Here is a 25,920-nt window from a genome sequence, read left to right as displayed (position 1 = left end):
ATACAAGGCAGTGTTGCTGATGAAATAGTGCAAGAGCACACCCTCGTGGACAAAATGCTTACAGCACCTGGTATTCCCAGGCGGTCTCCCATCCAAGTACTAACCAGGCCCGACCCTGCTTAGCTTCCGAGATCAGACGAGATCGGGCGTACCCAGGCTGGTATGGCCGTAAGCGAGAAACAATCTCTTGCTACAACATATATAGTCAAAGTGAGTGTGATAAACAGACATTGCATTTTCACCAATTAGATAAGCAGCTTGAACTTTGTGTCACTGAAAAAGTAGAAGAAATTACAAACACTGTTCCCATCACTTTTTAGCACAGGTAGTTGGATAAAATACAAACTTTATTTCCTTTCATCATTTGAACAGGGCAAAGGAGCACAAAGCACACACAAGCTGCATTCAGCAACAATATTCTTGTTTGTCTTATAAATACAAGGCAGATGCTAATTGAAAACACAAGGAAATTTGATCCTATTAAAAAGGCAGGAAGCTGCATTTAGTCAATTCATCATTAAATGCTTACTACAAGGCAGTGTTGCTGATGAAATAGTGCAGGGGCACACCCTCGTGGACAAAATGCTTACAGCACCTGGTATTCCCAGGCGGTCTCCCATCCAAGTACTAACCAGGCCCGACCCTGCTTAGCTTCCGAGATCAGACGAGATCGGGCGTACCCAGGCTGGTATGGCCGTAAGCGAGAAACAATCTCTTGCTACAACATATATAGTCAAAGTGAGTCTGATAAAACAGACATTTAGTCAATTCATCATTAAATGCTTAATACAAGGCAGTGTTGCTGATGAAATAGTGCAAGAGCACACCCTCGTGGACAAAATGCTTACAGCACCTGGTATTCCCAGGCGGTCTCCCATCCAAGTACTAACCAGGCCCTACCCTGCTTAGCTTCCGAGATCAGACGAGATCGGGCGTACCCAGGCTGGTATGGCCGTAAGCGAGAAACAATCTCTTGCTACAACATATATAGTCAAAGTGAGTGTGATAAACAGACATTGCATTTTCACCAATTAGATAAGCAGCTTGAACTTTGTGTCACTGAAAAAGTAGAAGAAATTACAAACACTGTTCCCATCACTTTTTAGCACAGGTAGTTGGATAAAATACAAACTTTATTTCCTTTCATCATTTGAACAGGGCAAAGGAGCACAAAGCACACACAAGCTGCATTCAGCAACAATATTCTTGTTTGTCTTATAAATACAAGGCAGATGCTAATTGAAAACACAAGGAAATTTGATCCTATTAAAAAGGCAGGAAGCTGCATTTAGTCAATTCATCATTAAATGCTTACTACAAGGCAGTGTTGCTGATGAAATAGTGCAGGGGCACACCCTCGTGGACAAAATGCTTACAGCACCTGGTATTCCCAGGCGGTCTCCCATCCAAGTACTAACCAGGCCCGACCCTGCTTAGCTTCCGAGATCAGACGAGATCGGGCGTACCCAGGCTGGTATGGCCGTAAGCGAGAAACAATCTCTTGCTACAACATATATAGTCAAAGTGAGTCTGATAAAACAGACATTTAGTCAATTCATCATTAAATGCTTAATACAAGGCAGTGTTGCTGATGAAATAGTGCAAGAGCACACCCTCGTGGACAAAATGCTTACAGCACCTGGTATTCCCAGGCGGTCTCCCATCCAAGTACTAACCAGGCCCTACCCTGCTTAGCTTCCGAGATCAGACGAGATCGGGCATACCCAGGCTGGTATGGCCGTAAGCGAGAAACAATCTCTTGCTACAACATATATAGTCAAAGTGAGTGTGATAAACAGACATTGCATTTTCACCAATTAGATAAGCAGCTTGAACTTTGTGTCACTGAAAAAGTAGAAGAAATTACAAACACTGTTCCCATCACTTTTTAGCACAGGTAGTTGGATAAAATACAAACTTTATTTCCTTTCATCATTTGAACAGGGCAAAGGAGCACAAAGCACACACAAGCTGCATTCAGCAACAATATTCTTGTTTGTCTTATAAATACAAGGCAGATGCTAATTGAAAACACAAGGAAATTTGATCCTATTAAAAAGGCAGGAAGCTGCATTTAGTCAATTCATCATTAAATGCTTACTACAAGGCAGTGTTGCTGATGAAATAGTGCAGGGGCACACCCTCGTGGACAAAATGCTTACAGCACCTGGTATTCCCAGGCGGTCTCCCATCCAAGTACTAACCAGGCCCGACCCTGCTTAGCTTCCGAGATCAGACGAGATCGGGCGTACCCAGGCTGGTATGGCCGTAAGCGAGAAACAATCTCTTGCTACAACATATATAGTCAAAGTGAGTCTGATAAAACAGACATTTAGTCAATTCATCATTAAATGCTTAATACAAGGCAGTGTTGCTGATGAAATAGTGCAAGAGCACACCCTCGTGGACAAAATGCTTACAGCACCTGGTATTCCCAGGCGGTCTCCCATCCAAGTACTAACCAGGCCCGACCCTGCTTAGCTTCCGAGATCAGACGAGATCGGGCGTACCCAGGCTGGTATGGCCGTAAGCGAGAAACAATCTCTTGCTACAACATATATAGTCAAAGTGAGTGTGATAAACAGACATTGCATTTTCACCAATTAGATAAGCAGCTTGAACTTTGTGTCACTGAAAAAGTAGAAGAAATTACAAACACTGTTCCCATCACTTTTTACCACAGGTAGTTGGATAAAATACAAACTTTATTTCCTTTCATCATTTGAACAGGGCAAAGGAGCACAAAGCACACACAAGCTGCATTCAGCAACAATATTCTTGTTTGTCTTATAAATACAAGGCAGATGCTAATTGAAAACACAAGGAAATTTGATCCTATTAAAAAGGCAGGAAGCTGCATTTAGTCAATTCATCATTAAATGCTTACTACAAGGCAGTGTTGCTGATGAAATAGTGCAGGGGCACACCCTCGTGGACAAAATGCTTACAGCACCTGGTATTCCCAGGCGGTCTCCCATCCAAGTACTAACCAGGCCCGACCCTGCTTAGCTTCCGAGATCAGACGAGATCGGGCGTACCCAGGCTGGTATGGCCGTAAGCGAGAAACAATCTCTTGCTACAACATATATAGTCAAAGTGAGTCTGATAAAACAGACATTTAGTCAATTCATCATTAAATGCTTAATACAAGGCAGTGTTGCTGATGAAATAGTGCAAGAGCACACCCTCGTGGACAAAATGCTTACAGCACCTGGTATTCCCAGGCGGTCTCCCATCCAAGTACTAACCAGGCCCGACCCTGCTTAGCTTCCGAGATCAGACGAGATCGGGCGTACCCAGGCTGGTATGGCCGTAAGCGAGAAACAATCTCTTGCTACAACATATATAGTCAAAGTGAGTGTGATAAACAGACATTGCATTTTCACCAATTAGATAAGCAGCTTGAACTTTGTGTCACTGAAAAAGTAGAAGAAATTACAAACACTGTTCCCATCACTTTTTAGCACAGGTAGTTGGATAAAATACAAACTTTATTTCCTTTCATCATTTGAACAGGGCAAAGGAGCACAAAGCACACACAAGCTGCATTCAGCAACAATATTCTTGTTTGTCTTATAAATACAAGGCAGATGCTAATTGAAAACACAAGGAAATTTGATCCTATTAAAAAGGCAGGAAGCTGCATTTAGTCAATTCATCATTAAATGCTTACTACAAGGCAGTGTTGCTGATGAAATAGTGCAGGGGCACACCCTCGTGGACAAAATGCTTACAGCACCTGGTATTCCCAGGCGGTCTCCCATCCAAGTACTAACCAGGCCCGACCCTGCTTAGCTTCCGAGATCAGACGAGATCGGGCGTACCCAGGCTGGTATGGCCGTAAGCGAGAAACAATCTCTTGCTACAACATATATAGTCAAAGTGAGTCTGATAAAACAGACATTTAGTCAATTCATCATTAAATGCTTAATACAAGGCAGTGTTGCTGATGAAATAGTGCAAGAGCACACCCTCGTGGACAAAATGCTTACAGCACCTGGTATTCCCAGGCGGTCTCCCATCCAAGTACTAACCAGGCCCGACCCTGCTTAGCTTCCGAGATCAGACGAGATCGGGCGTACCCAGGCTGGTATGGCCGTAAGCGAGAAACAATCTCTTGCTACAACATATATAGTCAAAGTGAGTGTGATAAACAGACATTGCATTTTCACCAATTAGATAAGCAGCTTGAACTTTGTGTCACTGAAAAAGTAGAAGAAATTACAAACACTGTTCCCATCACTTTTTAGCACAGGTAGTTGGATAAAATACAAACTTTATTTCCTTTCATCATTTGAACAGGGCAAAGGAGCACAAAGCACACACAAGCTGCATTCAGCAACAATATTCTTGTTTGTCTTATAAATACAAGGCAGATGCTAATTGAAAACACAAGGAAATTTGATCCTATTAAAAAGGCAGGAAGCTGCATTTAGTCAATTCATCATTAAATGCTTACTACAAGGCAGTGTTGCTGATGAAATAGTGCAGGGGCACACCCTCGTGGACAAAATGCTTACAGCACCTGGTATTCCCAGGCGGTCTCCCATCCAAGTACTAACCAGGCCCGACCCTGCTTAGCTTCCGAGATCAGACGAGATCGGGCGTACCCAGGCTGGTATGGCCGTAAGCGAGAAACAATCTCTTGCTACAACATATATAGTCAAAGTGAGTCTGATAAAACAGACATTTAGTCAATTCATCATTAAATGCTTAATACAAGGCAGTGTTGCTGATGAAATAGTGCAAGAGCACACCCTCGTGGACAAAATGCTTACAGCACCTGGTATTCCCAGGCGGTCTCCCATCCAAGTACTAACCAGGCCCGACCCTGCTTAGCTTCCGAGATCAGACGAGATCGGGCGTACCCAGGCTGGTATGGCCGTAAGCGAGAAACAATCTCTTGCTACAACATATATAGTCAAAGTGAGTGTGATAAACAGACATTGCATTTTCACCAATTAGATAAGCAGCTTGAACTTTGTGTCACTGAAAAAGTAGAAGAAATTACAAACACTGTTCCCATCACTTTTTAGCACAGGTAGTTGGATAAAATACAAACTTTATTTCCTTTCATCATTTGAACAGGGCAAAGGAGCACAAAGCACACACAAGCTGCATTCAGCAACAATATTCTTGTTTGTCTTATAAATACAAGGCAGATGCTAATTGAAAACACAAGGAAATTTGATCCTATTAAAAAGGCAGGAAGCTGCATTTAGTCAATTCATCATTAAATGCTTACTACAAGGCAGTGTTGCTGATGAAATAGTGCAGGGGCACACCCTCGTGGACAAAATGCTTACAGCACCTGGTATTCCCAGGCGGTCTCCCATCCAAGTACTAACCAGGCCCGACCCTGCTTAGCTTCCGAGATCAGACGAGATCGGGCGTACCCAGGCTGGTATGGCCGTAAGCGAGAAACAATCTCTTGCTACAACATATATAGTCAAAGTGAGTCTGATAAAACAGACATTTAGTCAATTCATCATTAAATGCTTAATACAAGGCAGTGTTGCTGATGAAATAGTGCAAGAGCACACCCTCGTGGACAAAATGCTTACAGCACCTGGTATTCCCAGGCGGTCTCCCATCCAAGTACTAACCAGGCCCGACCCTGCTTAGCTTCCGAGATCAGACGAGATCGGGCGTACCCAGGCTGGTATGGCCGTAAGCGAGAAACAATCTCTTGCTACAACATATATAGTCAAAGTGAGTGTGATAAACAGACATTGCATTTTCACCAATTAGATAAGCAGCTTGAACTTTGTGTCACTGAAAAAGTAGAAGAAATTACAAACACTGTTCCCATCACTTTTTAGCACAGGTAGTTGGATAAAATACAAACTTTATTTCCTTTCATCATTTGAACAGGGCAAAGGAGCACAAAGCACACACAAGCTGCATTCAGCAACAATATTCTTGTTTGTCTTATAAATACAAGGCAGATGCTAATTGAAAACACAAGGAAATTTGATCCTATTAAAAAGGCAGGAAGCTGCATTTAGTCAATTCATCATTAAATGCTTACTACAAGGCAGTGTTGCTGATGAAATAGTGCAGGGGCACACCCTCGTGGACAAAATGCTTACAGCACCTGGTATTCCCAGGCGGTCTCCCATCCAAGTACTAACCAGGCCCGACCCTGCTTAGCTTCCGAGATCAGACGAGATCGGGCGTACCCAGGCTGGTATGGCCGTAAGCGAGAAACAATCTCTTGCTACAACATATATAGTCAAAGTGAGTGTGATAAACAGACATTGCATTTTCACCAATTAGATAAGCAGCTTGAACTTTGTGTCACTGAAAAAGTAGAAGAAATTACAAACACTGTTCCCATCACTTTTTACCACAGGTAGTTGGATAAAATACAAACTTTATTTCCTTTCATCATTTGAACAGGGCAAAGGAGCACAAAGCACACACAAGCTGCATTCAGCAACAATATTCTTGTTTGTCTTATAAATACAAGGCAGATGCTAATTGAAAACACAAGGAAATTTGATCCTATTAAAAAGGCAGGAAGCTGCATTTAGTCAATTCATCATTAAATGCTTACTACAAGGCAGTGTTGCTGATGAAATAGTGCAGGGGCACACCCTCGTGGACAAAATGCTTACAGCACCTGGTATTCCCAGGCGGTCTCCCATCCAAGTACTAACCAGGCCTGACCCTGCTTAGCTTCCGAGATCAGACGAGATCGGGCGTACCCAGGCTGGTATGGCCGTAAGCGAGAACCAATCTCTTGCTACAACATATATAGTCAAAGTGAGTGTGATAAACAGACATTGCATTTTCACCAATTAGATAAGCAGCTTGAACTTTGTGTCACTGAAAAAGTAGAAGAAATTACAAACACTGTTCCCATCACTTTTTAGCACAGGTAGTTGGATAAAATACAAACTTTATTTCCTTTCATCATTTGAACAGGGCAAAGGAGCACAAAGCACACACAAGCTGCATTCAGCAACAATATTCTTGTTTGTCTTATAAATACAAGGCAGATGCTAATTGAAAACACAAGGAAATTTGATCCTATTAAAAAGGCAGGAAGCTGCATTTAGTCAATTCATCATTAAATGCTTACTACAAGGCAGTGTTGCTGATGAAATAGTGCAGGGGCACACCCTCGTGGACAAAATGCTTACAGCACCTGGTATTCCCAGGCGGTCTCCCATCCAAGTACTAACCAGGCCCGACCCTGCTTAGCTTCCGAGATCAGACGAGATCGGGCGTACCCAGGCTGGTATGGCCGTAAGCGAGAAACAATCTCTTGCTACAACATATATAGTCAAAGTGAGTCTGATAAAACAGACATTTAGTCAATTCATCATTAAATGCTTAATACAAGGCAGTGTTGCTGATGAAATAGTGCAAGAGCACACCCTCGTGGACAAAATGCTTACAGCACCTGGTATTCCCAGGCGGTCTCCCATCCAAGTACTAACCAGGCCCGACCCTGCTTAGCTTCCGAGATCAGACGAGATCGGGCGTACCCAGGCTGGTATGGCCGTAAGCGAGAAACAATCTCTTGCTACAACATATATAGTCAAAGTGAGTGTGATAAACAGACATTGCATTTTCACCAATTAGATAAGCAGCTTGAACTTTGTGTCACTGAAAAAGTAGAAGAAATTACAAACACTGTTCCCATCACTTTTTAGCACAGGTAGTTGGATAAAATACAAACTTTATTTCCTTTCATCATTTGAACAGGGCAAAGGAGCACAAAGCACACACAAGCTGCATTCAGCAACAATATTCTTGTTTGTCTTATAAATACAAGGCAGATGCTAATTGAAAACACAAGGAAATTTGATCCTATTAAAAAGGCAGGAAGCTGCATTTAGTCAATTCATCATTAAATGCTTACTACAAGGCAGTGTTGCTGATGAAATAGTGCAGGGGCACACCCTCGTGGACAAAATGCTTACAGCACCTGGTATTCCCAGGCGGTCTCCCATCCAAGTACTAACCAGGCCTGACCCTGCTTAGCTTCCGAGATCAGACGAGATCGGGCGTACCCAGGCTGGTATGGCCGTAAGCGAGAACCAATCTCTTGCTACAACATATATAGTCAAAGTGAGTGTGATAAACAGACATTGCATTTTCACCAATTAGATAAGCAGCTTGAACTTTGTGTCACTGAAAAAGTAGAAGAAATTACAAACACTGTTCCCATCACTTTTTAGCACAGGTAGTTGGATAAAATACAAACTTTATTTCCTTTCATCATTTGAACAGGGCAAAGGAGCACAAAGCACACACAAGCTGCATTCAGCAACAATATTCTTGTTTGTCTTATAAATACAAGGCAGATGCTAATTGAAAACACAAGGAAATTTGATCCTATTAAAAAGGCAGGAAGCTGCATTTAGTCAATTCATCATTAAATGCTTACTACAAGGCAGTGTTGCTGATGAAATAGTGCAGGGGCACACCCTCGTGGACAAAATGCTTACAGCACCTGGTATTCCCAGGCGGTCTCCCATCCAAGTACTAACCAGGCCCGACCCTGCTTAGCTTCCGAGATCAGACGAGATCGGGCGTACCCAGGCTGGTATGGCCGTAAGCGAGAAACAATCTCTTGCTACAACATATATAGTCAAAGTGAGTCTGATAAAACAGAGATTTAGTCAATTCATCATTAAATGCTTAATACAAGGCAGTGTTGCTGATGAAATAGTGCAAGAGCACACCCTCGTGGACAAAATGCTTACAGCACCTGGTATTCCCAGGCGGTCTCCCATCCAAGTACTAACCAGGCCCGACCCTGCTTAGCTTCCGAGATCAGACGAGATCGGGCGTACCCAGGCTGGTATGGCCGTAAGCGAGAAACAATCTCTTGCTACAACATATATAGTCAAAGTGAGTGTGATAAACAGACATTGCATTTTCACCAATTAGATAAGCAGCTTGAACTTTGTGTCACTGAAAAAGTAGAAGAAATTACAAACACTGTTCCCATCACTTTTTAGCACAGGTAGTTGGATAAAATACAAACTTTATTTCCTTTCATCATTTGAACAGGGCAAAGGAGCACAAAGCACACACAAGCTGCATTCAGCAACAATATTCTTGTTTGTCTTATAAATACAAGGCAGATGCTAATTGAAAACACAAGGAAATTTGATCCTATTAAAAAGGCAGGAAGCTGCATTTAGTCAATTCATCATTAAATGCTTACTACAAGGCAGTGTTGCTGATGAAATAGTGCAGGGGCACACCCTCGTGGACAAAATGCTTACAGCACCTGGTATTCCCAGGCGGTCTCCCATCCAAGTACTAACCAGGCCCGACCCTGCTTAGCTTCCGAGATCAGACGAGATCGGGCGTACCCAGGCTGGTATGGCCGTAAGCGAGAAACAATCTCTTGCTACAACATATATAGTCAAAGTGAGTGTGATAAACAGACATTGCATTTTCACCAATTAGATAAGCAGCTTGAACTTTGTGTCACTGAAAAAGTAGAAGAAATTACAAACACTGTTCCCATCACTTTTTACCACAGGTAGTTGGATAAAATACAAACTTTATTTCCTTTCATCATTTGAACAGGGCAAAGGAGCACAAAGCACACACAAGCTGCATTCAGCAACAATATTCTTGTTTGTCTTATAAATACAAGGCAGATGCTAATTGAAAACACAAGGAAATTTGATCCTATTAAAAAGGCAGGAAGCTGCATTTAGTCAATTCATCATTAAATGCTTACTACAAGGCAGTGTTGCTGATGAAATAGTGCAGGGGCACACCCTCGTGGACAAAATGCTTACAGCACCTGGTATTCCCAGGCGGTCTCCCATCCAAGTACTAACCAGGCCCGACCCTGCTTAGCTTCCGAGATCAGACGAGATCGGGCGTACCCAGGCTGGTATGGCCGTAAGCGAGAAACAATCTCTTGCTACAACATATATAGTCAAAGTGAGTGTGATAAACAGACATTGCATTTTCACCAATTAGATAAGCAGCTTGAACTTTGTGTCACTGAAAAAGTAGAAGAAATTACAAACACTGTTCCCATCACTTTTTAGCACAGGTAGTTGGATAAAATACAAACTTTATTTCCTTTCATCATTTGAACAGGGCAAAGGAGCACAAAGCACACACAAGCTGCATTCAGCAACAATATTCTTGTTTGTCTTATAAATACAAGGCAGATGCTAATTGAAAACACAAGGAAATTTGATCCTATTAAAAAGGCAGGAAGCTGCATTTAGTCAATTCATCATTAAATGCTTACTACAAGGCAGTGTTGCTGATGAAATAGTGCAGGGGCACACCCTCGTGGACAAAATGCTTACAGCACCTGGTATTCCCAGGCGGTCTCCCATCCAAGTACTAACCAGGCCCGACCCTGCTTAGCTTCCGAGATCAGACGAGATCGGGCGTACCCAGGCTGGTATGGCCGTAAGCGAGAAACAATCTCTTGCTACAACATATATAGTCAAAGTGAGTCTGATAAAACAGACATTTAGTCAATTCATCATTAAATGCTTAATACAAGGCAGTGTTGCTGATGAAATAGTGCAAGAGCACACCCTCGTGGACAAAATGCTTACAGCACCTGGTATTCCCAGGCGGTCTCCCATCCAAGTACTAACCAGGCCCGACCCTGCTTAGCTTCCGAGATCAGACGAGATCGGGCGTACCCAGGCTGGTATGGCCGTAAGCGAGAAACAATCTCTTGCTACAACATATATAGTCAAAGTGAGTGTGATAAACAGACATTGCATTTTCACCAATTAGATAAGCAGCTTGAACTTTGTGTCACTGAAAAAGTAGAAGAAATTACAAACACTGTTCCCATCACTTTTTAGCACAGGTAGTTGGATAAAATACAAACTTTATTTCCTTTCATCATTTGAACAGGGCAAAGGAGCACAAAGCACACACAAGCTGCATTCAGCAACAATATTCTTGTTTGTCTTATAAATACAAGGCAGATGCTAATTGAAAACACAAGGAAATTTGATCCTATTAAAAAGGCAGGAAGCTGCATTTAGTCAATTCATCATTAAATGCTTACTACAAGGCAGTGTTGCTGATGAAATAGTGCAGGGGCACACCCTCGTGGACAAAATGCTTACAGCACCTGGTATTCCCAGGCGGTCTCCCATCCAAGTACTAACCAGGCCCGACCCTGCTTAGCTTCCGAGATCAGACGAGATCGGGCGTACCCAGGCTGGTATGGCCGTAAGCGAGAAACAATCTCTTGCTACAACATATATAGTCAAAGTGAGTGTGATAAACAGACATTGCATTTTCACCAATTAGATAAGCAGCTTGAACTTTGTGTCACTGAAAAAGTAGAAGAAATTACAAACACTGTTCCCATCACTTTTTAGCACAGGTAGTTGGATAAAATACAAACTTTATTTCCTTTCATCATTTGAACAGGGCAAAGGAGCACAAAGCACACACAAGCTGCATTCAGCAACAATATTCTTGTTTGTCTTATAAATACAAGGCAGATGCTAATTGAAAACACAAGGAAATTTGATCCTATTAAAAAGGCAGGAAGCTGCATTTAGTCAATTCATCATTAAATGCTTACTACAAGGCAGTGTTGCTGATGAAATAGTGCAGGGGCACACCCTCGTGGACAAAATGCTTACAGCACCTGGTATTCCCAGGCGGTCTCCCATCCAAGTACTAACCAGGCCCGACCCTGCTTAGCTTCCGAGATCAGACGAGATCGGGCGTACCCAGGCTGGTATGGCCGTAAGCGAGAAACAATCTCTTGCTACAACATATATAGTCAAAGTGAGTCTGATAAAACAGACATTTAGTCAATTCATCATTAAATGCTTAATACAAGGCAGTGTTGCTGATGAAATAGTGCAAGAGCACACCCTCGTGGACAAAATGCTTACAGCACCTGGTATTCCCAGGCGGTCTCCCATCCAAGTACTAACCAGGCCCGACCCTGCTTAGCTTCCGAGATCAGACGAGATCGGGCGTACCCAGGCTGGTATGGCCGTAAGCGAGAAACAATCTCTTGCTACAACATATATAGTCAAAGTGAGTGTGATAAACAGACATTGCATTTTCACCAATTAGATAAGCAGCTTGAACTTTGTGTCACTGAAAAAGTAGAAGAAATTACAAACACTGTTCCCATCACTTTTTAGCACAGGTAGTTGGATAAAATACAAACTTTATTTCCTTTCATCATTTGAACAGGGCAAAGGAGCACAAAGCACACACAAGCTGCATTCAGCAACAATATTCTTGTTTGTCTTATAAATACAAGGCAGATGCTAATTGAAAACACAAGGAAATTTGATCCTATTAAAAAGGCAGGAAGCTGCATTTAGTCAATTCATCATTAAATGCTTACTACAAGGCAGTGTTGCTGATGAAATAGTGCAGGGGCACACCCTCGTGGACAAAATGCTTACAGCACCTGGTATTCCCAGGCGGTCTCCCATCCAAGTACTAACCAGGCCCGACCCTGCTTAGCTTCCGAGATCAGACGAGATCGGGCGTACCCAGGCTGGTATGGCCGTAAGCGAGAAACAATCTCTTGCTACAACATATATAGTCAAAGTGAGTCTGATAAAACAGACATTTAGTCAATTCATCATTAAATGCTTAATACAAGGCAGTGTTGCTGATGAAATAGTGCAAGAGCACACCCTCGTGGACAAAATGCTTACAGCACCTGGTATTCCCAGGCGGTCTCCCATCCAAGTACTAACCAGGCCCGACCCTGCTTAGCTTCCGAGATCAGACGAGATCGGGCGTACCCAGGCTGGTATGGGCGTAAGCGAGAAACAATCTCTTGCTACAACATATATAGTCAAAGTGAGTGTGATAAACAGACATTGCATTTTCACCAATTAGATAAGCAGCTTGAACTTTGTGTCACTGAAAAAGTAGAAGAAATTACAAACACTGTTCCCATCACTTTTTAGCACAGGTAGTTGGATAAAATACAAACTTTATTTCCTTTCATCATTTGAACAGGGCAAAGGAGCACAAAGCACACACAAGCTGCATTCAGCAACAATATTCTTGTTTGTCTTATAAATACAAGGCAGATGCTAATTGAAAACACAAGGAAATTTGATCCTATTAAAAAGGCAGGAAGCTGCATTTAGTCAATTCATCATTAAATGCTTACTACAAGGCAGTGTTGCTGATGAAATAGTGCAGGGGCACACCCTCGTGGACAAAATGCTTACAGCACCTGGTATTCCCAGGCGGTCTCCCATCCAAGTACTAACCAGGCCCGACCCTGCTTAGCTTCCGAGATCAGACGAGATCGGGCGTACCCAGGCTGGTATGGCCGTAAGCGAGAAACAATCTCTTGCTACAACATATATAGTCAAAGTGAGTCTGATAAAACAGACATTTAGTCAATTCATCATTAAATGCTTAATACAAGGCAGTGTTGCTGATGAAATAGTGCAAGAGCACACCCTCGTGGACAAAATGCTTACAGCACCTGGTATTCCCAGGCGGTCTCCCATCCAAGTACTAACCAGGCCCGACCCTGCTTAGCTTCCGAGATCAGACGAGATCGGGCGTACCCAGGCTGGTATGGGCGTAAGCGAGAAACAATCTCTTGCTACAACATATATAGTCAAAGTGAGTGTGATAAACAGACATTGCATTTTCACCAATTAGATAAGCAGCTTGAACTTTGTGTCACTGAAAAAGTAGAAGAAATTACAAACACTGTTCCCATCACTTTTTAGCACAGGTAGTTGGATAAAATACAAACTTTATTTCCTTTCATCATTTGAACAGGGCAAAGGAGCACAAAGCACACACAAGCTGCATTCAGCAACAATATTCTTGTTTGTCTTATAAATACAAGGCAGATGCTAATTGAAAACACAAGGAAATTTGATCCTATTAAAAAGGCAGGAAGCTGCATTTAGTCAATTCATCATTAAATGCTTACTACAAGGCAGTGTTGCTGATGAAATAGTGCAGGGGCACACCCTCGTGGACAAAATGCTTACAGCACCTGGTATTCCCAGGCGGTCTCCCATCCAAGTACTAACCAGGCCCGACCCTGCTTAGCTTCCGAGATCAGACGAGATCGGGCGTACCCAGGCTGGTATGGCCGTAAGCGAGAAACAATCTCTTGCTACAACATATATAGTCAAAGTGAGTCTGATAAAACAGACATTTAGTCAATTCATCATTAAATGCTTAATACAAGGCAGTGTTGCTGATGAAATAGTGCAAGAGCACACCCTCGTGGACAAAATGCTTACAGCACCTGGTATTCCCAGGCGGTCTCCCATCCAAGTACTAACGAGGCCCGACCCTGCTTAGCTTCCGAGATCAGACGAGATCGGGCGTACCCAGGCTGGTATGGGCGTAAGCGAGAAACAATCTCTTGCTACAACATATATAGTCAAAGTGAGTGTGATAAACAGACATTGCATTTTCACCAATTAGATAAGCAGCTTGAACTTTGTGTCACTGAAAAAGTAGAAGAAATTACAAACACTGTTCCCATCACTTTTTAGCACAGGTAGTTGGATAAAATACAAACTTTATTTCCTTTCATCATTTGAACAGGGCAAAGGAGCACAAAGCACACACAAGCTGCATTCAGCAACAATATTCTTGTTTGTCTTATAAATACAAGGCAGATGCTAATTGAAAACACAAGGAAATTTGATCCTATTAAAAAGGCAGGAAGCTGCATTTAGTCAATTCATCATTAAATGCTTACTACAAGGCAGTGTTGCTGATGAAATAGTGCAGGGGCACACCCTCGTGGACAAAATGCTTACAGCACCTGGTATTCCCAGGCGGTCTCCCATCCAAGTACTAACCAGGCCCGACCCTGCTTAGCTTCCGAGATCAGACGAGATCGGGCGTACCCAGGCTGGTATGGCCGTAAGCGAGAAACAATCTCTTGCTACAACATATATAGTCAAAGTGAGTGTGATAAACAGACATTGCATTTTCACCAATTAGATAAGCAGCTTGAACTTTGTGTCACTGAAAAAGTAGAAGAAATTACAAACACTGTTCCCATCACTTTTTAGCACAGGTAGTTGGATAAAATACAAACTTTATTTCCTTTCATCATTTGAACAGGGCAAAGGAGCACAAAGCACACACAAGCTGCATTCAGCAACAATATTCTTGTTTGTCTTATAAATACAAGGCAGATGCTAATTGAAAACACAAGGAAATTTGATCCTATTAAAAAGGCAGGAAGCTGCATTTAGTCAATTCATCATTAAATGCTTACTACAAGGCAGTGTTGCTGATGAAATAGTGCAGGGGCACACCCTCGTGGACAAAATGCTTACAGCACCTGGTATTCCCAGGCGGTCTCCCATCCAAGTACTAACCAGGCCCGACCCTGCTTAGCTTCCGAGATCAGACGAGATCGGGCGTACCCAGGCTGGTATGGCCGTAAGCGAGAAACAATCTCTTGCTACAACATATATAGTCAAAGTGAGTTTGATAAAACAGACATTTAGTCAATTCATCATTAAATGCTTAATACAAGGCAGTGTTGCTGATGAAATAGTGCAAGAGCACACCCTCGTGGACAAAATGCTTACAGCACCTGGTATTCCCAGGCGGTCTCCCATCCAAGTACTAACCAGGACCGACCCTGCTTAGCTTCCGAGATCAGACGAGATCGGGCGTACCCAGGCTGGTATGGCCGTAAGCGAGAAACAATCTCTTGCTACAACATATATAGTCAAAGTGAGTGTGATAAACAGACATTGCATTTTCACCAATTAGATAAGCAGCTTGAACTTTGTGTCACTGAAAAAGTAGAAGAAATTACAAACACTGTTCCCATCACTTTTTAGCACAGGTAGTTGGATAAAATACAAACTTTATTTCCTTTCATCATTTGTACAGGGCAAAGGAGCACAAAGCACACATAAGCTGCATTCAGCAACAATATTCTTGTTTGTCTTATAAATACAAGGCAGATGCTAATTGAAAACACAAGGAAATTTGATCCTATTAAAAAGGCAGGAAGCTGCATTTAGTCAATTCATCATTAAATGCTTACTACAAGGCAGTGTTGCTGATGAAATAGTGCAGGGGCACACCCTCGTGGACAAAATGCTTACAGCACCTAGTATTCCCAGGCGGTCTCCCATCCAAGTACTAACCAGGCCCGACCCTGCTTAGCATCCGAGATCAGACGAGATCGGGCGTACCCAGGCTGGTATGGCCGTAAGCGAGAAACAATCTCTTGCTACAACATATATAGTCAAAGTGAGTGTGATAAACAGACATTGCATTTTCACCAATTAGATAAGCAGCTTGAACTTTGTGTCACTGAAAAAGTAGAAGAAATTACAAACACTGTTCCCATCACTTTTTAGCACAGGTAGTTGGATAAAATACAAACTTTATTTCCTTTCATCATTTGAACAGGGCAAAGGAGCACAAAGCACACACAAGCTGCATTCAGCAACAATATTCTTGTTTGTCTTATAAATACAAGGCAGATGCTAATTGAAAACACAAGGAAATTTGATCCTATTAAAAAGGCAGGAAGCTGCATTTAGTCAATTCATCATTAAATGCTTACTACAAGGCAGTGTTGCTGATGAAATAGTGCAGGGGCACACCCTCGTGGACAAAATGCTTACAGCACCTGGTATTCCCAGGCGGTCTCCCATCCAAGTACTAACCAGGCCCGACCCTGCTTAGCTTCCGAGATCAGACGAGATCGGGCGTACCCAGGCTGGTATGGCCGTAAGCGAGAAACAATCTCTTGCTACAACATATATAGTCAAAGTGAGTCTGATAAAACAGACATTTAGTCAATTCATCATTAAATGCTTAATACAAGGCAGTGTTGCTGATGAAATAGTGCAAGAGCACACCCTCGTGGACAAAATGCTTACAGCACCTGGTATTCCCAGGCGGTCTCCCATCCAAGTACTAACCAGGCCCGACCCTGCTTAGCTTCCGAGATCAGACGAGATCGGGCGTACCCAGGCTGGTATGGCCGTAAGCGAGAAACAATCTCTTGCTACAACATATATAGTCAAAGTGAGTGTGATAAACAGACATTGCATTTTCACCAATTAGATAAGCAGCTTGAACTTTGTGTCACTGAAAAAGTAGAAGAAATTACAAACACTGTTCCCATCACTTTTTAGCACAGGTAGTTGGATAAAATACAAACTTTATTTCCTTTCATCATTTGAACAGGGCAAAGGAGCACAAAGCACACACAAGCTGCATTCAGCAACAATATTCTTGTTTGTCTTATAAATACAAGGCAGATGCTAATTGAAAACACAAGGAAATTTGATCCTATTAAAAAGGCAGGAAGCTGCATTTAGTCAATTCATCATTAAATGCTTACTACAAGGCAGTGTTGCTGATGAAATAGTGCAGGGGCACACCCTCGTGGACAAAATGCTTACAGCACCTGGTATTCCCAGGCGGTCTCCCATCCAAGTACTAACCAGGCCCGACCCTGCTTAGCTTCCGAGATCAGACGAGATCGGGCGTACCCAGGCTGGTATGGCCGTAAGCGAGAAACAATCTCTTGCTACAACATATATAGTCAAAGTGAGTCTGATAAAACAGACATTTAGTCAATTCATCATTAAATGCTTAATACAAGGCAGTGTTGCTGATGAAATAGTGCAAGAGCACACCCTCGTGGACAAAATGCTTACAGCACCTGGTATTCCCAGGCGGTCTCCCATCCAAGTACTAACCAGGCCCGACCCTGCTTAGCTTCCGAGATCAGACGAGATCGGGCGTACCCAGGCTGGTATGGGCGTAAGCGAGAAACAATCTCTTGCTACAACATATATAGTCAAAGTGAGTGTGATAAACAGACATTGCATTTTCACCAATTAGATAAGCAGCTTGAACTTTGTGTCACTGAAAAAGTAGAAGAAATTACAAACACTGTTCCCATCACTTTTTAGCACAGGTAGTTGGATAAAATACAAACTTTATTTCCTTTCATCATTTGAACAGGGCAAAGGAGCACAAAGCACACACAAGCTGCATTCAGCAACAATATTCTTGTTTGTCTTATAAATACAAGGCAGATGCTAATTGAAAACACAAGGAAATTTGATCCTATTAAAAAGGCAGGAAGCTGCATTTAGTCAATTCATCATTAAATGCTTACTACAAGGCAGTGTTGCTGATGAAATAGTGCAGGGGCACACCCTCGTGGACAAAATGCTTACAGCACCTGGTATTCCCAGGCGGTCTCCCATCCAAGTACTAACCAGGCCCGACCCTGCTTAGCTTCCGAGATCAGACGAGATCGGGCGTACCCAGGCTGGTATGGCCGTAAGCGAGAAACAATCTCTTGCTACAACATATATAGTCAAAGTGAGTCTGATAAAACAGACATTTAGTCAATTCATCATTAAATGCTTAATACAAGGCAGTGTTGCTGATGAAATAGTGCAAGAGCACACCCTCGTGGACAAAATGCTTACAGCACCTGGTATTCCCAGGCGGTCTCCCATCCAAGTACTAACCAGGCCCGACCCTGCTTAGCTTCCGAGATCAGACGAGATCGGGCGTACCCAGGCTGGTATGGGCGTAAGCGAGAAACAATCTCTTGCTACAACATATATAGTCAAAGTGAGTGTGATAAACAGACATTGCATTTTCACCAATTAGATAAGCAGCTTGAACTTTGTGTCACTGAAAAAGTAGAAGAAATTACAAACACTGTTCCCATCACTTTTTAGCACAGGTAGTTGGATAAAATACAAACTTTATTTCCTTTCATCATTTGAACAGGGCAAAGGAGCACAAAGCACACACAAGCTGCATTCAGCAACAATATTCTTGTTTGTCTTATAAATACAAGGCAGATGCTAATTGAAAACACAAGGAAATTTGATCCTATTAAAAAGGCAGGAAGCTGCATTTAGTCAATTCATCATTAAATGCTTACTACAAGGCAGTGTTGCTGATGAAATAGTGCAGGGGCACACCCTCGTGGACAAAATGCTTACAGCACCTGGTATTCCCAGGCGGTCTCCCATCCAAGTACTAACCAGGCCCGACCCTGCTTAGCTTCCGAGATCAGACGAGATCGGGCGTACCCAGGCTGGTATGGCCGTAAGCGAGAAACAATCTCTTGCTACAACATATATAGTCAAAGTGAGTGTGATAAACAGACATTGCATTTTCACCAATTAGATAAGCAGCTTGAACTTTGTGTCACTGAAAAAGTAGAAGAAATTACAAACACTGTTCCCATCACTTTTTAGCACAGGTAGTTGGATAAAATACAAACTTTATTTCCTTTCATCATTTGAACAGGGCAAAGGAGCACAAAGCACACACAAGCTGCATTCAGCAACAATATTCTTGTTTGTCTTATAAATACAAGGCAGATGCTAATTGAAAACACAAGGAAATTTGATCCTATTAAAAAGGCAGGAAGCTGCATTTAGTCAATTCATCATTAAATGCTTACTACAAGGCAGTGTTGCTGATGAAATAGTGCAGGGGCACACCCTCGTGGACAAAATGCTTACAGCACCTGGTATTCCCAGGCGGTCTCCCATCCAAGTACTAACCAGGCCCGACCCTGCTTAGCTTCCGAGATCAGACGAGATCGGGCGTACCCAGGCTGGTATGGCCGTAAGCGAGAAACAATCTCTTGCTACAACATATATAGTCAAAGTGAGTTTGATAAAACAGACATTTAGTCAATTCATCATTAAATGCTTAATACAAGGCAGTGTTGCTGATGAAATAGTGCAAGAGCACACCCTCGTGGACAAAATGCTTACAGCACCTGGTATTCCCAGGCGGTCTCCCATCCAAGTACTAACCAGGACCGACCCTGCTTAGCTTCCGAGATCAGACGAGATCGGGCGTACCCAGGCTGGTATGGCCGTAAGCGAGAAACAATCTCTTGCTACAACATATATAGTCAAAGTGAGTGTGATAAACAGACATTGCATTTTCACCAATTAGATAAGCAGCTTGAACTTTGTGTCACTGAAAAAGTAGAAGAAATTACAAACACTGTTCCCATCACTTTTTAGCACAGGTAGTTGGATAAAATACAAACTTTATTTCCTTTCATCATTTGTACAGGGCAAAGGAGCACAAAGCACACATAAGCTGCATTCAGCAACAATATTCTTGTTTGTCTTATAAATACAAGGCAGATGCTAATTGAAAACACAAGGAAATTTGATCCTATTAAAAAGGCAGGAAGCTGCATTTAGTCAATTCATCATTAAATGCTTACTACAAGGCAGTGTTTTTTTTTTTTTTTTTTTTTTTTTTTTTTTTTTTTTTTTTAAACCTTTATTTAACCAGGAAAGGCTCATTGAGATTTAAATTCTCTTTTTCAAGAGCGTCCTGGCCAAGATAGGCAGCGCCAAGTCATTACAAAAATTAGACAAACAACATGAAAAACTACAAGTAATCTAGTAAAAACCATAAAATTAACAAAGAATATAACAAAATCAAAAACAGCAAATTAAAAACATTGACAGGTCAGGGAATCAGTCTCAAGATCATTCATCAGTGATTTAAAAATACCAATCGGGACAAGTTCTTCCAGTTTAAAAGTATTTTGTAAGGCATTCCAAGACGATGGCGCAGAGTACATAAAAGCCCTTTTACCAAATTCAGTTCGGACATTTGGAACAGTTAGCAAGATAAAGTCCCTCGAACGAAGAGAGTACCCACCACATTTCTGAACAATAAAAATGCCCAAATAAAAAGGTAGTAAACCCAAAATGGCTTTGTAAATAAAAGTATACCAGTGACTGAGCCTACGAGTGACTAGAGAAGGCCAGCCAACCCTGGTATACAAAGTGCAGTGGTGCGTAAGGGTTTTGCAATTTAAAATAAATCTCAAAGTGCCATGGTAAAGGGTGTCAATTGATCTCAAACACTGAGCGGAAGCATTTATATATAAAATAAAATATTGCTGATGAAATAGTGCAGGGGCACTATATGCTTACAGCACCTGGTATTCCCAGGCGGTCTCCCATCCAAGTACTAACCAGGCCCGACCCTGCTTAGCTTCCGAGATCAGACGAGATCGGGCGTACCCAGGCTGGTATGGCCGTAAGCGAGAAACAATCTCTTGCTACAACATATATAGTCAAAGTGAGTTTGATAAAACAGACATTTAGTCAATTCATCATTAAATGCTTAATACAAGGCAGTGTTGCTGATGAAATAGTGCAAGAGCACACCCTCGTGGACAAAATGCTTACAGCACCTGGTATTCCCAGGCGGTCTCCCATCCAAGTACTAACCAGGACCGACCCTGCTTAGCTTCCGAGATCAGACGAGATCGGGCGTACCCAGGCTGGTATGGCCGTAAGCGAGAAACAATCTCTTGCTACAACATATATAGTCAAAGTGAGTGTGATAAACAGACATTGCATTTTCACCAATTAGATAAGCAGCTTGAACTTTGTGTCACTGAAAAAGTAGAAGAAATTACAAACACTGTTCCCATCACTTTTTAGCACAGGTAGTTGGATAAAATACAAACTTTATTTCCTTTCATCATTTGTACAGGGCAAAGGAGCACAAAGCACACACAAGCTGCATTCAGCAACAATATTCTTGTTTGTCTTATAAATACAAGGCAGATGCTAATTGAAAACACAAGGAAATTTGATCCTATTAAAAAGGCAGGAAGCTGCATTTAGTCAATTCATCATTAAATGCTTACTACAAGGCAGTGTTGCTGATGAAATAGTGCAGGGGCACACCCTCGTGGACAAAATGCTTACAGCACCTAGTATTCCCAGGCGGTCTCCCATCCAAGTACTAACCAGGCCCGACCCTGCTTAGCATCCGAGATCAGACGAGATCGGGCGTACCCAGGCTGGTATGGCCGTAAGCGAGAAACAATCTCTTGCTACAACATATATAGTCAAAGTGAGTCTGATAAAACAGACATTTAGTCAATTCATCATTAAATGCTTAATACAAGGCAGTGTTGCTGATGAAATAGTGCAGGGGCACACCCTCGTGGACAAAATGCTTACAGCACCTAGTATTCCCAGGCGGTCTCCCATCCAAGTACTAACCAGGCCCGACCCTGCTTAGCTTCCGAGATCAGACGAGATCGGGCGTACCCAGGCTGGTATGGCCGTAAGCGAGAAACAATCTCTTGCTACAACATATATAGTCAAAGTGAGTGTGATAAACAGACATTGCATTTTCACCAATTAGATAAGCAGCTTGAACTTTGTGTCACTGAAAAAGTAGAAGAAATTACAAACACTGTTCCCATCACTTTTTAGCACAGGTAGTTGGATAAAATACAAACTTTATTTCCTTTCATCATTTGAACAGGGCAAAGGAGCACAAAGCACACACAAGCTGCATTCAGCAACAATATTCTTGTTTGTCTTATAAATACAAGGCAGATGCTAATTGAAAACACAAGGAAATTTGATCCTATTAAAAAGGCAGGAAGCTGCATTTAGTCAATTCATCATTAAATGCTTACTACAAGGCAGTGTTGCTGATGAAATAGTGCAGGGGCACACCCTCGTGGACAAAATGCTTACAGCACCTGGTATTCCCAGGCGGTCTCCCATCCAAGTACTAACCAGGCCCGACCCTGCTTAGCTTCCGAGATCAGACGAGATCGGGCGTACCCAGGCTGGTATGGCCGTAAGCGAGAAACAATCTCTTGCTACAACATATATAGTCAAAGTGAGTGTGATAAACAGACATTGCATTTTCACCAATTAGATAAGCAGCTTGAACTTTGTGTCACTGAAAAAGTAGAAGAAATTACAAACACTGTTCCCATCACTTTTTAGCACAGGTAGTTGGATAAAATACAAACTTTATTTCCTTTCATCATTTGAACAGGGCAAAGGAGCACAAAGCACACACAAGCTGCATTCAGCAACAATATTCTTGTTTGTCTTATAAATACAAGGCAGATGCTAATTGAAAACACAAGGAAATTTGATCCTATTAAAAAGGCAGGAAGCTGCATTTAGTCAATTCATCATTAAATGCTTACTACAAGGCAGTGTTTTTTTTTTTTTTTTTTTTTTTTTTATTATTTTTTTTTTTAAACCTTTATTTAACCAGGAAAGGCTCATTGAGATTTAAAATCTCTTTTTCAAGAGCGTCCTGGCCAAGATAGGCAGCGCCAAGTCATTACAAAAATTAGACAAACAACATGAAAAACTACAAGTAATCTAGTAAAAACCATAAAATTAACAAAGAATATAACAAAATCAAAAACAGCAAATTAAAAACATTGACAGGTCAGGGAATCAGTCTCAAGATCATTCATCAGTGATTTAAAAATACCAATCGGGACAAGTTCTTCCAGTTTAAAAGTATTTTGTAAGGCATTCCAAGACGATGGCGCAGAGTACATAAAAGCCCTTTTACCAAATTCAGTTCGGACATTTGGAACAGTTAGCAAGATAAAGTCCCTCGAACGAAGAGAGTACCCACCACATTTCTGAACAATAAAAATGCCCAAATAAAAAGGTAGTAAACCCAAAATGGCTTTGTAAATAAAAGTATACCAGTGACTGAGCCTACGAGTGACTAGAGAAGGCCAGCCAACCCTGGTATACAAAGTGCAGTGGTGCGTAAGGGTTTTGCAATTAAAAATAAATCTCAAAGTGCCATGGTAAAGGGTGTCAATTGATCTCAAACACTGAGCGGAAGCATTTATATATAAAATAAAATATTGCTGATGAAATAGTGCAGGGGCACTATATGCTTACAGCACCTGGTATTCCCAGGCGGTCTCCCATCCAAGTACTAACCAGGCCCGACCCTGCTTAGCTTCCGAGATCAGACGAGATCGGGCGTACCCAGGCTGGTATGGCCGTAAGCGAGAAACAATCTCTTGCTACAACATATATAGTCAAAGTGAGTTTGATAAAACAGACATTTAGTCAATTCATCATTAAATGCTTAATACAAGGCAGTGTTGCTGATGAAATAGTGCAAGAGCACACCCTCGTGGACAAAATGCTTACAGCACCTGGTATTCCCAGGCGGTCTCCCATCCAAGTACTAACCAGGACCGACCCTGCTTAGCTTCCGAGATCAGACGAGATCGGGCGTACCCAGGCTGGTATGGCCGTAAGCGAGAAACAATCTCTTGCTACAACATATATAGTCAAAGTGAGTGTGATAAACAGACATTGCATTTTCACCAATTAGATAAGCAGCTTGAACTTTGTGTCACTGAAAAAGTAGAAGAAATTACAAACACTGTTCCCATCACTTTTTAGCACAGGTAGTTGGATAAAATACAAACTTTATTTCCTTTCATCATTTGTACAGGGCAAAGGAGCACAAAGCACACACAAGCTGCATTCAGCAACAATATTCTTGTTTGTCTTATAAATACAAGGCAGATGCTAATTGAAAACACAAGGAAATTTGATCCTATTAAAAAGGCAGGAAGCTGCATTTAGTCAATTCATCATTAAATGCTTACTACAAGGCAGTGTTGCTGATGAAATAGTGCAGGGGCACACCCTCGTGGACAAAATGCTTACAGCACCTAGTATTCCCAGGCGGTCTCCCATCCAAGTACTAACCAGGCCCGACCCTGCTTAGCATCCGAGATCAGACGAGATCGGGCGTACCCAGGCTGGTATGGCCGTAAGCGAGAAACAATCTCTTGCTACAACATATATAGTCAAAGTGAGTCTGATAAAACAGACATTTAGTCAATTCATCATTAAATGCTTAATACAAGGCAGTGTTGCTGATGAAATAGTGCAAGAGCACACCCTCGTGGACAAAATGCTTACAGCACCTGGTATTCCCAGGCGGTCTCCCATCCAAGTACTAACCAGGCCCGACCCTGCCTAGCTTCCGAGATCAGACGAGATCGGGCGTACCCAGGCTGGTATGGCCGTAAGCGAGAAACAATCTCTTGCTACAACATATATAGTCAAAGTGAGTGTGATAAACAGACATTGCATTTTCACCAATTAGATAAGCAGCTTGAACTTTGTGTCACTGAAAAAGTAGAAGAAATTACAAACACTGTTCCCATCACTTTTTAGCACAGGTAGTTGGATAAAATACAAACTTTATTTCCTTTCATCATTTGAACAGGGCAAAGGAGCACAAAGCACACACAAGCTGCATTCAGCAACAATATTCTTGTTTGTCTTATAAATACAAGGCAGATGCTAATTGAAAACACAAGGAAATTTGATCCTATTAAAAAGGCAGGAAGCTGCATTTAGTCAATTCATCATTAAATGCTTACTACAAGGCAGTGTTGCTGATGAAATAGTGCAGGGGCACACCCTCGTGGACAAAATGCTTACAGCACCTGGTATTCCCAGGCGGTCTCCCATCCAAGTACTAACCAGGCCCGACCCTGCTTAGCTTCCGAGATCAGACGAGATCGGGCGTACCCAGGCTGGTATGGCCGTAAGCGAGAAACAATCTCTTGCTACAACATATATAGTCAAAGTGAGTCTGATAAAACAGACATTTAGTCAATTCATCATTAAATGCTTAATACAAGGCAGTGTTGCTGATGAAATAGTGCAAGAGCACACCCTCGTGGACAAAATGCTTACAGCACCTGGTATTCCCAGGCGGTCTCCCATCCAAGTACTAACCAGGCCCGACCCTGCTTAGCTTCCGAGATCAGACGAGATCGGGCGTACCCAGGCTGGTATGGCCGTAAGCGAGAAACAATCTCTTGCTACAACATATATAGTCAAAGTGAGTGTGATAAACAGACATTGCATTTTCACCAATTAGATAAGCAGCTTGAACTTTGTGTCACTGAAAAAGTAGAAGAAATTACAAACACTGTTCCCATCACTTTTTAGCACAGGTAGTTGGATAAAATACAAACTTTATTTCCTTTCATCATTTGAACAGGGCAAAGGAGCACAAAGCACACACAAGCTGCATTCAGCAACAATATTCTTGTTTGTCTTATAAATACAAGGCAGATGC

The 25,920-nt window shown here is 42.1% G+C and overlaps 59 non-coding genes across 59 annotated transcripts; all 59 read right to left on the bottom strand.

Annotated features, from left to right (window-relative positions):
• Positions 1–55: 55 nt before the first annotated feature.
• LOC145855198 (5S ribosomal RNA) lies at positions 56–174 on the bottom strand. The gene has a single exon (XR_014376085.1). It is a non-coding gene; the product is annotated as a 5S ribosomal RNA (ribosomal RNA).
• Positions 175–583: 409 nt separating this feature from the next.
• Positions 584–702, bottom strand: LOC145855197 (5S ribosomal RNA). The gene has a single exon (XR_014376084.1). It is a non-coding gene; the product is annotated as a 5S ribosomal RNA (ribosomal RNA).
• A 139-nt stretch (positions 703–841) lies between these two features.
• Positions 842–960, bottom strand: LOC145857704 (5S ribosomal RNA). The gene has a single exon (XR_014378605.1). It is a non-coding gene; the product is annotated as a 5S ribosomal RNA (ribosomal RNA).
• A 409-nt stretch (positions 961–1,369) lies between these two features.
• Positions 1,370–1,488, bottom strand: LOC145855196 (5S ribosomal RNA). Its single transcript, XR_014376083.1, has one exon. It is a non-coding gene; the product is annotated as a 5S ribosomal RNA (ribosomal RNA).
• A 139-nt stretch (positions 1,489–1,627) lies between these two features.
• On the bottom strand, positions 1,628–1,746 carry LOC145881939 (5S ribosomal RNA). Its single transcript, XR_014393507.1, has one exon. It is a non-coding gene; the product is annotated as a 5S ribosomal RNA (ribosomal RNA).
• A 409-nt stretch (positions 1,747–2,155) lies between these two features.
• On the bottom strand, positions 2,156–2,274 carry LOC145855195 (5S ribosomal RNA). The gene has a single exon (XR_014376082.1). It is a non-coding gene; the product is annotated as a 5S ribosomal RNA (ribosomal RNA).
• Positions 2,275–2,413: 139 nt separating this feature from the next.
• On the bottom strand, positions 2,414–2,532 carry LOC145855194 (5S ribosomal RNA). The gene has a single exon (XR_014376081.1). It is a non-coding gene; the product is annotated as a 5S ribosomal RNA (ribosomal RNA).
• A 409-nt stretch (positions 2,533–2,941) lies between these two features.
• Positions 2,942–3,060, bottom strand: LOC145855193 (5S ribosomal RNA). The gene has a single exon (XR_014376080.1). It is a non-coding gene; the product is annotated as a 5S ribosomal RNA (ribosomal RNA).
• A 139-nt stretch (positions 3,061–3,199) lies between these two features.
• Positions 3,200–3,318, bottom strand: LOC145855192 (5S ribosomal RNA). The gene has a single exon (XR_014376079.1). It is a non-coding gene; the product is annotated as a 5S ribosomal RNA (ribosomal RNA).
• Positions 3,319–3,727: 409 nt separating this feature from the next.
• Positions 3,728–3,846, bottom strand: LOC145855191 (5S ribosomal RNA). Its single transcript, XR_014376078.1, has one exon. It is a non-coding gene; the product is annotated as a 5S ribosomal RNA (ribosomal RNA).
• A 139-nt stretch (positions 3,847–3,985) lies between these two features.
• Positions 3,986–4,104, bottom strand: LOC145855190 (5S ribosomal RNA). Its single transcript, XR_014376077.1, has one exon. It is a non-coding gene; the product is annotated as a 5S ribosomal RNA (ribosomal RNA).
• A 409-nt stretch (positions 4,105–4,513) lies between these two features.
• On the bottom strand, positions 4,514–4,632 carry LOC145855188 (5S ribosomal RNA). Its single transcript, XR_014376075.1, has one exon. It is a non-coding gene; the product is annotated as a 5S ribosomal RNA (ribosomal RNA).
• A 139-nt stretch (positions 4,633–4,771) lies between these two features.
• LOC145855187 (5S ribosomal RNA) lies at positions 4,772–4,890 on the bottom strand. Its single transcript, XR_014376074.1, has one exon. It is a non-coding gene; the product is annotated as a 5S ribosomal RNA (ribosomal RNA).
• Positions 4,891–5,299: 409 nt separating this feature from the next.
• Positions 5,300–5,418, bottom strand: LOC145855186 (5S ribosomal RNA). The gene has a single exon (XR_014376073.1). It is a non-coding gene; the product is annotated as a 5S ribosomal RNA (ribosomal RNA).
• Positions 5,419–5,557: 139 nt separating this feature from the next.
• On the bottom strand, positions 5,558–5,676 carry LOC145855185 (5S ribosomal RNA). Its single transcript, XR_014376072.1, has one exon. It is a non-coding gene; the product is annotated as a 5S ribosomal RNA (ribosomal RNA).
• A 409-nt stretch (positions 5,677–6,085) lies between these two features.
• LOC145855184 (5S ribosomal RNA) lies at positions 6,086–6,204 on the bottom strand. Its single transcript, XR_014376071.1, has one exon. It is a non-coding gene; the product is annotated as a 5S ribosomal RNA (ribosomal RNA).
• Positions 6,205–6,613: 409 nt separating this feature from the next.
• On the bottom strand, positions 6,614–6,732 carry LOC145885370 (5S ribosomal RNA). Its single transcript, XR_014396951.1, has one exon. It is a non-coding gene; the product is annotated as a 5S ribosomal RNA (ribosomal RNA).
• A 409-nt stretch (positions 6,733–7,141) lies between these two features.
• On the bottom strand, positions 7,142–7,260 carry LOC145855183 (5S ribosomal RNA). The gene has a single exon (XR_014376070.1). It is a non-coding gene; the product is annotated as a 5S ribosomal RNA (ribosomal RNA).
• A 139-nt stretch (positions 7,261–7,399) lies between these two features.
• Positions 7,400–7,518, bottom strand: LOC145855182 (5S ribosomal RNA). Its single transcript, XR_014376069.1, has one exon. It is a non-coding gene; the product is annotated as a 5S ribosomal RNA (ribosomal RNA).
• Positions 7,519–7,927: 409 nt separating this feature from the next.
• On the bottom strand, positions 7,928–8,046 carry LOC145885368 (5S ribosomal RNA). The gene has a single exon (XR_014396949.1). It is a non-coding gene; the product is annotated as a 5S ribosomal RNA (ribosomal RNA).
• Positions 8,047–8,455: 409 nt separating this feature from the next.
• LOC145855181 (5S ribosomal RNA) lies at positions 8,456–8,574 on the bottom strand. Its single transcript, XR_014376068.1, has one exon. It is a non-coding gene; the product is annotated as a 5S ribosomal RNA (ribosomal RNA).
• A 139-nt stretch (positions 8,575–8,713) lies between these two features.
• On the bottom strand, positions 8,714–8,832 carry LOC145855180 (5S ribosomal RNA). The gene has a single exon (XR_014376067.1). It is a non-coding gene; the product is annotated as a 5S ribosomal RNA (ribosomal RNA).
• A 409-nt stretch (positions 8,833–9,241) lies between these two features.
• Positions 9,242–9,360, bottom strand: LOC145855179 (5S ribosomal RNA). Its single transcript, XR_014376066.1, has one exon. It is a non-coding gene; the product is annotated as a 5S ribosomal RNA (ribosomal RNA).
• A 409-nt stretch (positions 9,361–9,769) lies between these two features.
• On the bottom strand, positions 9,770–9,888 carry LOC145855177 (5S ribosomal RNA). Its single transcript, XR_014376064.1, has one exon. It is a non-coding gene; the product is annotated as a 5S ribosomal RNA (ribosomal RNA).
• Positions 9,889–10,297: 409 nt separating this feature from the next.
• LOC145855176 (5S ribosomal RNA) lies at positions 10,298–10,416 on the bottom strand. Its single transcript, XR_014376063.1, has one exon. It is a non-coding gene; the product is annotated as a 5S ribosomal RNA (ribosomal RNA).
• A 139-nt stretch (positions 10,417–10,555) lies between these two features.
• On the bottom strand, positions 10,556–10,674 carry LOC145855175 (5S ribosomal RNA). The gene has a single exon (XR_014376062.1). It is a non-coding gene; the product is annotated as a 5S ribosomal RNA (ribosomal RNA).
• Positions 10,675–11,083: 409 nt separating this feature from the next.
• Positions 11,084–11,202, bottom strand: LOC145855174 (5S ribosomal RNA). Its single transcript, XR_014376061.1, has one exon. It is a non-coding gene; the product is annotated as a 5S ribosomal RNA (ribosomal RNA).
• Positions 11,203–11,611: 409 nt separating this feature from the next.
• Positions 11,612–11,730, bottom strand: LOC145855173 (5S ribosomal RNA). The gene has a single exon (XR_014376060.1). It is a non-coding gene; the product is annotated as a 5S ribosomal RNA (ribosomal RNA).
• A 139-nt stretch (positions 11,731–11,869) lies between these two features.
• On the bottom strand, positions 11,870–11,988 carry LOC145855171 (5S ribosomal RNA). The gene has a single exon (XR_014376058.1). It is a non-coding gene; the product is annotated as a 5S ribosomal RNA (ribosomal RNA).
• Positions 11,989–12,397: 409 nt separating this feature from the next.
• On the bottom strand, positions 12,398–12,516 carry LOC145855170 (5S ribosomal RNA). The gene has a single exon (XR_014376057.1). It is a non-coding gene; the product is annotated as a 5S ribosomal RNA (ribosomal RNA).
• A 139-nt stretch (positions 12,517–12,655) lies between these two features.
• LOC145885790 (5S ribosomal RNA) lies at positions 12,656–12,774 on the bottom strand. Its single transcript, XR_014397374.1, has one exon. It is a non-coding gene; the product is annotated as a 5S ribosomal RNA (ribosomal RNA).
• A 409-nt stretch (positions 12,775–13,183) lies between these two features.
• On the bottom strand, positions 13,184–13,302 carry LOC145855169 (5S ribosomal RNA). Its single transcript, XR_014376056.1, has one exon. It is a non-coding gene; the product is annotated as a 5S ribosomal RNA (ribosomal RNA).
• A 139-nt stretch (positions 13,303–13,441) lies between these two features.
• On the bottom strand, positions 13,442–13,560 carry LOC145885789 (5S ribosomal RNA). The gene has a single exon (XR_014397373.1). It is a non-coding gene; the product is annotated as a 5S ribosomal RNA (ribosomal RNA).
• A 409-nt stretch (positions 13,561–13,969) lies between these two features.
• Positions 13,970–14,088, bottom strand: LOC145855168 (5S ribosomal RNA). Its single transcript, XR_014376055.1, has one exon. It is a non-coding gene; the product is annotated as a 5S ribosomal RNA (ribosomal RNA).
• A 139-nt stretch (positions 14,089–14,227) lies between these two features.
• Positions 14,228–14,346, bottom strand: LOC145852506 (5S ribosomal RNA). The gene has a single exon (XR_014374362.1). It is a non-coding gene; the product is annotated as a 5S ribosomal RNA (ribosomal RNA).
• A 409-nt stretch (positions 14,347–14,755) lies between these two features.
• On the bottom strand, positions 14,756–14,874 carry LOC145855167 (5S ribosomal RNA). Its single transcript, XR_014376054.1, has one exon. It is a non-coding gene; the product is annotated as a 5S ribosomal RNA (ribosomal RNA).
• Positions 14,875–15,283: 409 nt separating this feature from the next.
• LOC145855165 (5S ribosomal RNA) lies at positions 15,284–15,402 on the bottom strand. Its single transcript, XR_014376052.1, has one exon. It is a non-coding gene; the product is annotated as a 5S ribosomal RNA (ribosomal RNA).
• A 139-nt stretch (positions 15,403–15,541) lies between these two features.
• On the bottom strand, positions 15,542–15,660 carry LOC145884847 (5S ribosomal RNA). Its single transcript, XR_014396427.1, has one exon. It is a non-coding gene; the product is annotated as a 5S ribosomal RNA (ribosomal RNA).
• Positions 15,661–16,069: 409 nt separating this feature from the next.
• On the bottom strand, positions 16,070–16,188 carry LOC145887079 (5S ribosomal RNA). Its single transcript, XR_014398666.1, has one exon. It is a non-coding gene; the product is annotated as a 5S ribosomal RNA (ribosomal RNA).
• Positions 16,189–16,597: 409 nt separating this feature from the next.
• Positions 16,598–16,716, bottom strand: LOC145855164 (5S ribosomal RNA). The gene has a single exon (XR_014376051.1). It is a non-coding gene; the product is annotated as a 5S ribosomal RNA (ribosomal RNA).
• Positions 16,717–16,855: 139 nt separating this feature from the next.
• On the bottom strand, positions 16,856–16,974 carry LOC145855163 (5S ribosomal RNA). Its single transcript, XR_014376050.1, has one exon. It is a non-coding gene; the product is annotated as a 5S ribosomal RNA (ribosomal RNA).
• A 409-nt stretch (positions 16,975–17,383) lies between these two features.
• On the bottom strand, positions 17,384–17,502 carry LOC145855162 (5S ribosomal RNA). Its single transcript, XR_014376049.1, has one exon. It is a non-coding gene; the product is annotated as a 5S ribosomal RNA (ribosomal RNA).
• Positions 17,503–17,641: 139 nt separating this feature from the next.
• LOC145885788 (5S ribosomal RNA) lies at positions 17,642–17,760 on the bottom strand. Its single transcript, XR_014397372.1, has one exon. It is a non-coding gene; the product is annotated as a 5S ribosomal RNA (ribosomal RNA).
• A 409-nt stretch (positions 17,761–18,169) lies between these two features.
• On the bottom strand, positions 18,170–18,288 carry LOC145855161 (5S ribosomal RNA). The gene has a single exon (XR_014376048.1). It is a non-coding gene; the product is annotated as a 5S ribosomal RNA (ribosomal RNA).
• Positions 18,289–18,427: 139 nt separating this feature from the next.
• On the bottom strand, positions 18,428–18,546 carry LOC145885787 (5S ribosomal RNA). The gene has a single exon (XR_014397371.1). It is a non-coding gene; the product is annotated as a 5S ribosomal RNA (ribosomal RNA).
• Positions 18,547–18,955: 409 nt separating this feature from the next.
• On the bottom strand, positions 18,956–19,074 carry LOC145855160 (5S ribosomal RNA). Its single transcript, XR_014376047.1, has one exon. It is a non-coding gene; the product is annotated as a 5S ribosomal RNA (ribosomal RNA).
• A 409-nt stretch (positions 19,075–19,483) lies between these two features.
• On the bottom strand, positions 19,484–19,602 carry LOC145855159 (5S ribosomal RNA). Its single transcript, XR_014376046.1, has one exon. It is a non-coding gene; the product is annotated as a 5S ribosomal RNA (ribosomal RNA).
• A 139-nt stretch (positions 19,603–19,741) lies between these two features.
• Positions 19,742–19,860, bottom strand: LOC145884846 (5S ribosomal RNA). The gene has a single exon (XR_014396426.1). It is a non-coding gene; the product is annotated as a 5S ribosomal RNA (ribosomal RNA).
• Positions 19,861–20,932: 1,072 nt separating this feature from the next.
• Positions 20,933–21,051, bottom strand: LOC145855158 (5S ribosomal RNA). Its single transcript, XR_014376045.1, has one exon. It is a non-coding gene; the product is annotated as a 5S ribosomal RNA (ribosomal RNA).
• A 139-nt stretch (positions 21,052–21,190) lies between these two features.
• LOC145884844 (5S ribosomal RNA) lies at positions 21,191–21,309 on the bottom strand. Its single transcript, XR_014396424.1, has one exon. It is a non-coding gene; the product is annotated as a 5S ribosomal RNA (ribosomal RNA).
• A 409-nt stretch (positions 21,310–21,718) lies between these two features.
• LOC145887078 (5S ribosomal RNA) lies at positions 21,719–21,837 on the bottom strand. The gene has a single exon (XR_014398665.1). It is a non-coding gene; the product is annotated as a 5S ribosomal RNA (ribosomal RNA).
• A 139-nt stretch (positions 21,838–21,976) lies between these two features.
• LOC145884025 (5S ribosomal RNA) lies at positions 21,977–22,095 on the bottom strand. The gene has a single exon (XR_014395604.1). It is a non-coding gene; the product is annotated as a 5S ribosomal RNA (ribosomal RNA).
• Positions 22,096–22,504: 409 nt separating this feature from the next.
• On the bottom strand, positions 22,505–22,623 carry LOC145855157 (5S ribosomal RNA). Its single transcript, XR_014376044.1, has one exon. It is a non-coding gene; the product is annotated as a 5S ribosomal RNA (ribosomal RNA).
• Positions 22,624–23,695: 1,072 nt separating this feature from the next.
• LOC145855156 (5S ribosomal RNA) lies at positions 23,696–23,814 on the bottom strand. The gene has a single exon (XR_014376043.1). It is a non-coding gene; the product is annotated as a 5S ribosomal RNA (ribosomal RNA).
• Positions 23,815–23,953: 139 nt separating this feature from the next.
• On the bottom strand, positions 23,954–24,072 carry LOC145884843 (5S ribosomal RNA). The gene has a single exon (XR_014396423.1). It is a non-coding gene; the product is annotated as a 5S ribosomal RNA (ribosomal RNA).
• Positions 24,073–24,481: 409 nt separating this feature from the next.
• LOC145887077 (5S ribosomal RNA) lies at positions 24,482–24,600 on the bottom strand. Its single transcript, XR_014398664.1, has one exon. It is a non-coding gene; the product is annotated as a 5S ribosomal RNA (ribosomal RNA).
• Positions 24,601–24,739: 139 nt separating this feature from the next.
• On the bottom strand, positions 24,740–24,858 carry LOC145885768 (5S ribosomal RNA). Its single transcript, XR_014397352.1, has one exon. It is a non-coding gene; the product is annotated as a 5S ribosomal RNA (ribosomal RNA).
• Positions 24,859–25,267: 409 nt separating this feature from the next.
• On the bottom strand, positions 25,268–25,386 carry LOC145855154 (5S ribosomal RNA). Its single transcript, XR_014376041.1, has one exon. It is a non-coding gene; the product is annotated as a 5S ribosomal RNA (ribosomal RNA).
• Positions 25,387–25,525: 139 nt separating this feature from the next.
• Positions 25,526–25,644, bottom strand: LOC145855153 (5S ribosomal RNA). The gene has a single exon (XR_014376040.1). It is a non-coding gene; the product is annotated as a 5S ribosomal RNA (ribosomal RNA).
• Positions 25,645–25,920: the final 276 nt, after the last annotated feature.

This window comes from Salmo salar, chromosome 08 (genome assembly GCF_965601325.2).
Source record: "Salmo salar chromosome 08, fSalSal1, whole genome shotgun sequence".
Lineage (NCBI taxonomy): Eukaryota > Metazoa > Chordata > Actinopteri > Salmoniformes > Salmonidae > Salmo > Salmo salar.
This window is presented reverse-complemented; position numbering and strand designations above follow the sequence as displayed.